This window comes from Oncorhynchus nerka, linkage group LG2 (genome assembly GCF_034236695.1).
Source record: "Oncorhynchus nerka isolate Pitt River linkage group LG2, Oner_Uvic_2.0, whole genome shotgun sequence".
Classification (NCBI taxonomy): Eukaryota; Metazoa; Chordata; class Actinopteri; order Salmoniformes; family Salmonidae; genus Oncorhynchus; species Oncorhynchus nerka.
The window spans coordinates 18547773-18559919 of NC_088397.1; positions in this window are offsets into that span (position 1 = coordinate 18547773).

The window sequence follows — 12147 nt, forward strand, 5'->3', positions numbered from 1 at the left end:
TCTTAATGAATGTACTGTACAGCAGGATTTAGTCCTGTGTATGTCTATCAACAACACCTCTTAATGAATGTACTGTACAGCAGGATTTAGTCCTGTGTATGTCTATCAACAACACCTCTTAATGAATGTACTGTACAGCAGGATTTAGCCCTGTGTATGCCTATCAACAACACCTCTTAATGACTCTATGCCTATCAACAACACCTCTTAATGACTCTACTGTACAGCAGGATTTAGCCCTGTGTATGCCTATCAACAACACCTCTTAATGACTCTACTGTACAGCAGGATTTAGCCCTGTGTATGTCTATCAACAACACCTCTTAATGAATCTACTGTGTATGTCTATCAACAACAGACAGGATTTAGCCCTGTGTATGCCTATCAACAACACCTCTTAATGACTCTACTGTACAGCAGGATTTAGCCCTGTGTATGCCTATCAACAACACCTCTTAATGACTCTACTGTACAGCAGGATTTAGCCCTGTGTATGCCTATCAACAACACCTCTTAATGACTCTACTGTACAGCAGGATTTAGCCCTGTGTATGTCTATCAACAACACCTCTTAATGAATGTACCCTGTATGCATCAACAACACCTCTTAATGACTGTACTGTACAGCAGGATTTAGTCCTGTGTATGTCTATCAACAACACCTCTTAATGACTCTACTGTACAGCAGGATTTAGCCCTGTGTATGCCTATCAACAACACCTCTTAATGACTCTGTACTGTACAGCAGGATTTAGCCCTGTGTATGTCTATCAACAACACCTCTTAATGACTCTAAGCAATTTAGCCCTGTGTATGCCTCAACACCTTAATGACTCTACTGTACAGCAGGATTTAGCCCTGTGTATGCCTATCAACAACACCTCTTAATGACTCTACTGTACAGCAGGATTTAGCCCTGTGTATGTCTATCAACAACACATCTTAATGAATGTACTGTACAGCAGGATTTAGTCCTGTGTATGCCTATCAACAACACCTCTTAATGAATGTACTGTACAGCAGGATTTAGTCCTGTGTATGTCTATCAACAACACCTCTTAATGAATGTACTGTACAGCAGGATTTAGTCCTGTGTATGTCTATCAACAAAACCTCTTAATGAATGTACTGTACAGCAGGATTTAGCCCTGTGTATGCCTATCAACAACACCTCTTAATGACTCTACTGTACAGCAGGATTTAGCCCTGTGTATGTCTATCAACAACACCTCTTAATGACTCTACTGTACAGCAGGATTTAGCCCTGTGTATGCCTATCAACAACACCTCTTAATGACTCTACTGTACAGCAGGATTTAGCCCTGTGTATGCCTATCAACAACACCTCTTAATGACTCTACTGTACAGCAGGATTTAGCCCTGTGTATGTCTATCAACAACACCTCTTAATGACTCTACTGTACAGCAGGATTTAGCCCTGTGTATGCCTATCAACAACACCTCTTAATGACTCTACTGTACAGCAGGATTTAGCCCTGTGTATGCCTATCAACAACACCTCTTAATGACTGTACTGTACAGCAGGATTTAGCCCTGTGTATGTCTATCAACAACACCTCTTAATGAATGTACTGTACAGCAGGATTTAGTCCTGTGTATGTCTATCAACAACACCTCTTAATGAATGTACTGTACAGCAGGATTTAGCCCTGTGTATGTCTATCAACAACACCTCTTAATGACTCTACTGTACAGCAGGATTTAGCCCTGTGTATGCCTATCAACAACACCTCTTAATGACTCTACTGTACAGCAGGATTTAGCCCTGTGTATGTCTATCAACAACACCTCTTAATGAATGTACTGTACAGCAGGATTTAGCCCTGTGTATGCCTATCAACAACACCTCTTAATGACTCTACTGAACAAGCCCTGTGTATGCCTCTTAATGACAGCAGGATTTAGCCCTGTGTATGCCTATCAACAACACCTCTTAATGACTGTACTGTACAGCAGGATTTAGCCCTGTGTATGTCTATCAACAACACCTCTTAATGAATGTACTGTACAGCAGGATTTAGTCCTGTGTATGTCTATCAACAACACCTCTTAATGAATGTACTGTACAGCAGGATTTAGTCCTGTGTATGTCTATCAACAACACCTCTTAATGAATGTACTGTACAGCAGGATTTAGCCTGTGTATGTCTATCAACAACACCTCTTAATGAATGTACTGTACAGCAGCCTATCAACAACACCTCTTAATGACTCTACTGTACAGCAGGATTTAGCCCTGTGTATGTCTATCAACAACACCTCTTAATGACTCTACTGTACAGCAGGATTTAGCCCTGTGTATGTCTATCAACAACACCTCTTAATGAATGTACTGTACAGCAGGATTTAGCCTGTGTATGCCTCTCAACAACACCTCTTAATGAATGTACTGTACAGCAGGATTTAGTCCTGTGTATGTCTATCAACAACACCTCTTAATGAATGTACTGTACAGCAGGATTTAGCCCTGTGTATGCCTATCAACAACACCTCTTAATGAATGTACTGTACAGCAGGATTTAGCCCTGTGTATGTCTATCAACAACACCTCTTAATGAATGTACTGTACAGCAGGATTTAGCCCTGTGTATGCCTATCAACAACACCTCTTAATGACTCTACTGTACAGCAGGATTTAGCCCTGTGTATGTCTATCAACAACACCTCTTAATGACTCTACTGTACAGCAGGATTTAGCCCTGTGTATGTCTATCAACAACACCTCTTAATGAATGTACTGTACAGCAGGATTTAGTCCTGTGTATGCCTATCAACAACACCTCTTAATGAATGTACTGTACAGCAGGATTTAGTCCTGTGTATGTCTATCAACAACACCTCTTAATGAATGTACTGTACAGCAGGATTTAGTCCTGTGTATGTCTATCAACAACACCTCTTAATGAATGTACTGTACAGCAGGATTTAGCCCTGTGTATGCCTATCAACAACACCTCTTAATGACTCTACTGTACAGCAGGATTTAGCCCTGTGTATGTCTATCAACAACACCTCTTAATGACTCTACTGTACAGCAGGATTTAGCCCTGTGTATGCCTATCAACAACACCTCTTAATGACTCTACTGTACAGCAGGATTTAGCCCTGTGTATGCCTATCAACAACACCTCTTAATGACTCTACTGTACAGCAGGATTTAGCCCTGTGTATGTCTATCAACAACACCTCTTAATGACTCTACTGTACAGCAGGATTTAGCCCTGTGTATGTCTATCAACAACACCTCTTAATGACTCTACTGTACAGCAGGATTTAGCCCTGTGTATGCCTGTTTAGCCCTATGCCTATCAACAACAACAACTTAATGACTCTGTACAGCAGGATTTAGCCCTGTGTATGTCTATCAACAACACCTCTTAATGACTCTACTGTACAGCAGGATTTAGCCCTGTGTATGTCTATCAACAACACCTCTTAATGAATGTACTGTACAGCAGGATTTAGCTATCAACAACACCTCTTAATGAATGTACTGTACAGCAGGATTTAGCCCTGTGTATGCATCAACAACACCTCTTAATGACTCTACTGTACAGCAGGATTTAGCCCTGTGTATGCCTATCAACAACACCTCTTAATGACTCTACTGTACAGCAGGATTTAGCCCTGTGTATGTCTATCAACAACACCTCTTAATGAATGTACTGTACAGCAGGATTTAGTCCTGTGTATGTCTATCAACAACACCTCTTAATGAATGTACTGTACAGCAGGATTTAGCCCTGTGTATGCCTATCAACAACACCTCTTAATGACTCTACTGTACAGCAGGATTTAGCCCTGTGTATGTCTAACAACAACAACACCTCTTAATGAATGTACTGTACAGCAGGATTTAGCCCTGTGTATGCCTATCAACAACACCTCTTAATGACTCTACTGTACAGCAGGATTTAGCCCTGTGTATGTCTATCAACAACACCTCTTAATGACTGTACTGTACAGCAGGATTTAGCCCTGTGTATGCCCTGTGTATGCCTATCAACAACACCTCTTAATGACTCTACTGTACAGCAGGATTTAGCCCTGTGTATGTCTATCAACAACACCTCTTAATGACTCTACTGTACAGCAGGATTTAGCCCTGTGTATGCCTATCAACAACACCTCTTAATGACTCTACTGTACAGCAGGATTTAGCCCTGTGTATGTCTATCAACAACACCTCTTAATGACTCTACTGTACTGTACACCTCTTAATGAATGTACAGGATTTAGCAACAACACCTCCAGGATTTAGCCCTGTGTATGCCTATCAACAACACCTCTTAATGACTCTACTGTACAGCAGGATTTAGCCCTGTGTATGTCTATCAACAACACCTCTTAATGACTCTACTGTACAGCAGGATTTAGCCCTGTGTATGTCTATCAACAACACCTCTTAATGAATGTACTGTACAGCAGGATTTAGCCCTGTGTATGCCTATCAACAACACCTCTTAATGACTCTACTGTACAGCAGGATTTAGCCCTGTGTATGCCTATCAACAACACCTCTTAATGACTCTACTGTACAGCAGGATTTAGCCCTGTGTATGCCTCTCAACAACACCTCTTAATGAATGTACTGTACAGCAGGATTTAGTCCTGTGTATGTCTATCAACAACACCTCTTAATGAATGTACTGTACAGCAGGATTTAGTCCTGTGTATGTCTATCAACAACACCTCTTAATGAATGTACTGTACAGCAGGATTTAGCCCTGTGTATGTCTATCAACAACACCTCTTAATGACTCTACTGTACAGCAGGATTTAGCCCTGTGTATGTCTATCAACAACACCTCTTAATGACTCTACTGTACAGCAGGATTTAGCCCTGTGTATGCCTATCAACAACACCTTACTCTTAATGACTCTACTGTACAGCAGGATTTAGCCCTGTGTATGCCTATCAACAACACCTCTTAATGACTCTACTGTACAGCAGGATTTAGTCCTGTGTATGTCTATCAACAACACCTCTTAATGAATGTAGCTGTAATGCAGGATTTAGCCCTGTGTATGCCTATCAACAACACCTGAATGTACTGTACAGCAGGATTTAGCCCTGTGTATGCCTATCAACAACACCTCTTAATGAATGTACTGTACAGCAGGATTTAGCCCTGTGTATGTCTATCAACAACACCTCTTAATGAATGTACTGTACAGCAGGATTTAGCCCTGTGTATGCCTATCAACAACACCTCTTAATGACTCTACTGTACAGCAGGATTTAGCCCTGTGTATGTCTATCAACAACACCTCTTAATGACTCTACTGTACAGCAGGATTTAGACTCCTGTGTATGTCTATCAACAACACCTCTTAATGAATGTACTGTACAGCAGGATTTAGCCCTGTGTATGCCTATCAACAACACCTCTTAATGAATGTACTGTACAGCAGGATTTAGTCCTGTGTATGTCTATCAACAACACCTCTTAATGAATGTACTGTACAGCAGGATTTAGCCCTGTGTATGCCTATCAACAACACCTCTTAATGACTGTACTGTACAGCAGCCCTGATTTAGACTCCTGTGTATGTCTATCAACAACACCTCTTAATGAATGTACTGTACAGCAGGATTTAGTCCTGTGTATGTCTATCAACAACACCTCTTAATGAATGTACTGTACAGCAGGATTTAGCCTGTGTATGTCTATCAACAACACCTCTTAATGAATGTACTGTACAGCAGGATTTAGCCCTGTGTATGCCTATCAACAACACCTCTTAATGACTCTACTGTACAGCAGGATTTAGCCCTGTGTATGCCTATCAACAACACCTCTTAATGACTCTACTGTACAGCAGGATTTAGCCCTGTGTATGTCTATCAACAACACCTCTTAATGAATGTACTGTACAGCAGGATTTAGTCCTGTGTATGCCTATCAACAACACCTCTTAATGAATGTACTGTACAGCAGGATTTAGTCCTGTGTATGTCTATCAACAACACCTCTTAATGAATGTACTGTACAGCAGGATTTAGTCCTGTGTATGTCTATCAACAAACCTCTTAATGAATGTACTGTACAGCAGGATTTAGCCCTGTGTATGCCTATCAACAACACCTCTTAATGACTCTACTGTACAGCAGGATTTAGCCCTGTGTATGTCTATCAACAACACCTCTTAATGACTCTACTGTACAGCAGGATTTAGCCCTGTGTATGCCTATCAACAACACCTCTTAATGACTCTACTGTACAGCAGGATTTAGCCCTGTGTATGCCTATCAACAACACCTCTTAATGACTCTACTGTACAGCAGGATTTAGCCCTGTGTATGTCTATCAACAACACCTCTTAATGACTCTACTGTACAGCAGGATTTAGCCCTGTGTATGCCTATCAACAACACCTCTTAATGACTCTACTGTACAGCAGGATTTAGCCCTGTGTATGCCTATCAACAACACCTCTTAATGACTCTACTGTACAGCAGGATTTAGCCCTGTGTATGTCTATCAACAACACCTCTTAATGACTCTACTGTACAGCAGGATTTAGCCCTGTGTATGTCTATCAACAACACCTCTTAATGACTCTACTGTACAGCAGGATTTAGTCCTGTGTATGTCTATCAACAACACCTCTTAATGAATGTACTGTACAGCAGGATTTAGTCCTGTGTATGTCTATCAACAACACCTCTTAATGAATGTACTGTACAGCAGGATTTAGCCCTGTGTATGCCTATCAACAACACCTCTTAATGACTCTACTGTACAGCAGGATTTAGCCCTGTGTATGTCTATCAACAACACCTCTTAATGACTCTACTGTACAGCAGGATTTAGCCCTGTGTATGCCTATCAACAACACCTCTTAATGACTCTACTGTACAGCAGGATTTAGCCCTGTGTATGTCTATCAACAACACCTCTTAATGACTCTACTGTACAGCAGGATTTAGCCCTGTGTATGTCTATCAACAACACCTCTTAATGACTCTACTGTACTGTCTAGCCCTGACTGTACAGCAGTATCAACAACACCTCTTAATGACTCTACTGTACAGCAGGATTTAGCCCTGTGTATGCCTATCAACAACACCTCTTAATGACTCTACTGTACAGCAGGATTTAGCCCTGTGTATGTCTATCAACAACACCTCTTACTGTGACTCTACTGTACAGCAGGATTTAGTCCTGTGTATGTCTATCAACAACACCTCTTAATGAATGTACTGTACAGCAGGATTTAGTCCTGTGTATGTCTATCAACAACACCTCTTAATGAATGTACTGTACAGCAGGATTTAGCCCTGTGTATGTCTATCAACAACACCTCTTAATGACTCTACTGTACAGCAGGATTTAGCCCTGTGTATGTCTATCAACAACACCTCTTAATGACTCTACTGTACAGCAGGATTTAGCCCTGTGTATGCCTATCAACAACACCTCTTAATGACTCTACTGTACAGCAGGATTTAGCCCTGTGTATGCCTATCAACAACACCTCTTAATGACTCTACTGTACAGCAGGATTTAGTCCTGTGTATGTCTATCAACAACACCTCTTAATGAATGTACTGTACAGCAGGATTTAGTGTATGCCTATCAACAACACCTCTTAATGAATGTACTGTACAGCAGGATTTAGTCCTGTGTATGTCTATCAACAACACCTCTTAATGAATGTACTGTACAGCAGGATTTAGTCCTGTGTATGTCTATCAACAACACCTCTTAATGAATGTACTGTACAGCAGGATTTAGCCCTGTGTATGCCTATCAACAACACCTCTTAATGACTCTACTGTACAGCAGGATTTAGCCCTGTGTATGTCTATCAACAACACCTCTTAATGACTCTACTGTACAGCAGGATTTAGCCCTGTGTATGCCTATCAACAACACCTCTTAATGACTCTACTGTACAGCAGGATTTAGCCCTGTGTATGCCTATCAACAACACCTCTTAATGACTCTACTGTACAGCAGGATTTAGCCCTGTGTATGTCTATCAACAACACCTCTTAATGACTCTACTGTACAGCAGGATTTAGCCCTGTGTATGCCTATCAACAACACCTCTTAATGACTCTACTGTACAGCAGGATTTAGCCCTGTGTATGCCTATCAACAACACCTCTTAATGACTCTACTGTACAGCAGGATTTAGCCCTGTGTATGTCTATCAACAACACCTCTTAATGACTCTACTGTACAGCAGGATTTAGTCCTGTGTATGTCTATCAACAACACCTCTTAATGAATGTACTGTACAGCAGGATTTAGTCCTGTGTATGTCTATCAACAACACCTCTTAATGAATGTACTGTACAGCAGGATTTAGCCCTGTGTATGCCTATCAACAACACCTCTTAATGACTCTACTGTACAGCAGGATTTAGCCCTGTGTATGTCTATCAACAACACCTCTTAATGACTCTACTGTACAGCAGGATTTAGCCCTGTGTATGCCTATCAACAACACCTCTTAATGACTTTAGTCCTACTGTACAGCAGGATTTAGCCCTGTGTATGCCTATCAACAACACCTCTTAATGACTCTACTGTACAGCAGGATTTAGCCCTGTGTATGTCTATCAACAACACCTCTTAATGACTCTACTGTACAGCAGGATTTAGCCCTGTGTATGTCTATCAACAACACCTCTTAATGAATGTACTGTACAGCAGGATTTAGTCCTGTGTATGTCTATCAACAACACCTCTTAATGAATGTACTGTACAGCAGGATTTAGTCCTGTGTATGTCTATCAACAACACCTCTTAATGAATGTACTGTACAGCAGGATTTAGCCCTGTGTATGCCTATCAACAACACCTCTTAATGACTCTACTGTACAGCAGGATTTAGCCCTGTGTATGCCTATCAACAACACCTCTTAATGACTCTACTGTACAGCAGGATTTAGCCCTGTGTATGTCTATCAACAACACCTCTTAATGAATGTACTGTACAGCAGGATTTAGTCCTGTGTATGCCTATCAACAACACCTCTTAATGAATGTACTGTACAGCAGGATTTAGTCCTGTGTATGTCTATCAACAACACCTCTTAATGAATGTACTGTACAGCAGGATTTAGTCCTGTGTATGTCTATCAACAACACCTCTTAATGAATGTACTGTACAGCAGGATTTAGCCCTGTGTATGCCTATCAACAACACCTCTTAATGACTCTACTGTACAGCAGGATTTAGCCCTGTGTATGTCTATCAACAACACCTCTACTGTACAGCAGGATTTAGCCCTGTGTATGCCTATCAACAACACCTCTTAATGACTCTACTGTACAGCAGGATTTAGCCCTGTGTATGCCTATCAACAACACCTCTTAATGACTCTACTGTACAGCAGGATTTAGCCCTGTGTATGTCTATCAACAACACCTCTTAATGACTCTACTGTACAGCAGGATTTAGCCCTGTGTATGCCTATCAACAACACCTCTTAATGACTCTACTGTACAGCAGGATTTAGCCCTGTGTATGCCTATCAACAACACCTCTTAATGACTCTACTGTACAGCAGGATTTAGCCCTGTGTATGTCTATCAACAACACCTCTTAATGAATGTACTGTACAGCAGGATTTAGCCCTGTGTATGTCTATCAACAACACCTCTTAATGACTCTACTGTACAGCAGGATTTAGCCCTGTGTATGCCTATCAACAACACCTCTAATGAATGTACTGTACAGCAGGATTTAGCCCTGTGTATGTCTATCAACAACACCTCTTAATGAATGTACTGTACAGCAGGATTTAGCCCTGTGTATGCCTATCAACAACACCTCTTAATGACTCTACTGTACAGCAGGATTTAGCCCTGTGTATGTCTATCAACAACACCTCTTAATGACTCTACTGTACAGCAGGATTTAGCCCTGTGTATGTCTATCAACAACACCTCTTAATGAATGTACTGTACAGCAGGATTTAGTCCTGTGTATGTCTATCAACAACACCTCTTAATGAATGTACTGTACAGCAGGATTTAGCCCTGTGTATGCCTATCAACAACACCTCTTAATGAATGTACTGTACAGCAGGATTTAGCCCTGTGTATGTCTATCAACAACACCTCTTAATGACTCTACTGTACAGCAGGATTTAGCCCTGTGTATGCCTATCAACAACACCTGACTGTATGCCCTGTGTATGTCTATCAACAACACCTCTTAATGACTCTACTGTACAGCAGGATTTAGCCTGTGTATGTCTATCAACAACACCTCTTAATGAATCTACTGTACAGCAGGATTTAGCCCTGTGTATGTCTATCAACAACACCTCTTAATGACTCTACTGTACAGCAGGATTTAGCCCTGTGTATGCCTATCAACAACACCTCTTAATGACTCTACTGTACAGCAGGATTTAGCCCTGTGTATGTCTATCAACAACACCTCTTAATGAATGTACTGTACAGCAGGATTTAGCCCTGTGTATGCCTATCAACAACACCTCTTAATGACTCTACTGTACAGCAGGATTTAGCCCTGTGACTAGCCTATCAACAACACCTCTTAATGAATTACTGTACAGCAGGATTTAGCCCTGTGTATGTCTATCAACAACACCTCTTAATGAATGTACTGTACAGCAGGATTTAGTCCTGTGTATGTCTATCAACAACACCTCTTAATGAATGTACTGTACAGCAGGATTTAGCCCTGTGTATGCCTATCAACAACACCTCTTGAACTGACAGCAGGATTTAGCCCTGTGTATGCCTATCAACAACACCTCTTAATGACTCTACTGTACAGCAGGATTTAGCCCTGTGTATGTCTATCAACAACACCTCTTAATGACACCTGTACTGTACAGCAGGATTTAGTCCTGTGTATGTCTATCAACAACACCTCTTAATGAATGTACTGTACAGCAGGATTTAGCCCTGTGTATGCCTATCAACAACACCTCTTAATGACTCTACTGTACAGCAGGATTTAGCCCTGTGTATGTCTATCAACAACACCTCTTAATGACTCTACTGTACAGCAGGATTTAGCCCTGTGTATGTCTATCAACAACACCTCTTAATGACTCTACTGTACAGCAGGATTTAGCCCTGTGTATGTCTATCAACAACACCTCTTAATGAATGTACTGTACAGCAGGATTTAGCCCTGTGTATGCCTATCAACAACACCTCTTAATGACTCTACTGTACAGCAGGATTTAGCCCTGTGTATGTCTATCAACAACACCTCTTAATGAATGTACTGTACAGCAGGATTTAGCCCTGTGTATGTCTATCAACAACACCTCTTAATGAATGTACTGTACAGCAGGATTTAGTCCTGTGTATGTCTATCAACAACACCTCTTAATGAATGTACTGTACAGCAGGATTTAGCCCTGTGTATGCCTATCAACAACACCTCTTAATGACTCTACTGTACAGCAGGATTTAGCCCTGTGTATGTCTATCAACAACACCTCTTAATGACTCTACTGTACAGCAGGATTTAGCCCTGTGTATGCCTATCAACAACACCTCTTAATGACTCTACTGTACAGCAGGATTTAGCCCTGTGTATGCCTCTCAACAACACCTCTTAATGACTTACTGTACAGCAGGATTTAGCCTGTGTATGTCTATCAACAACACCTCTTAATGAATGTACTGTACAGCAGGATTTAGCCCTGTGTATGCCTATCAACAACACCTCTTAATGAATGTACTGTACAGCAGGATTTAGCCCTGTGTATGCCTATCAACAACACCTCTTAATGACTCTACTGTACAGCAGGATTTAGCCCTGTGTATGTCTATCAACAACACCTCTTAATGAATGTACTGTACAGCAGGATTTAGCCCTGTGTATGCCTATCAACAACACCTCTTAATGACTCTACTGTAATTTAGACTCAACAACACCTAATGACTCTACTGTACAGCAGGATTTAGCCCTGTGTATGCCTATCAACAACACCTCTTAATGAATGTACTGTACAGCAGGATTTAGTCCTGTGTATGTCTATCAACAACACCTCTTAATGAATCTACTGTACAGCAGGATTTAGCCCTGACTGTATGTCTATCAACAAACAACACCTCTTAATGAATGTACTGTACAGCAGGATTTAGCCCTGTGTATGCCTATCAACAACACCTC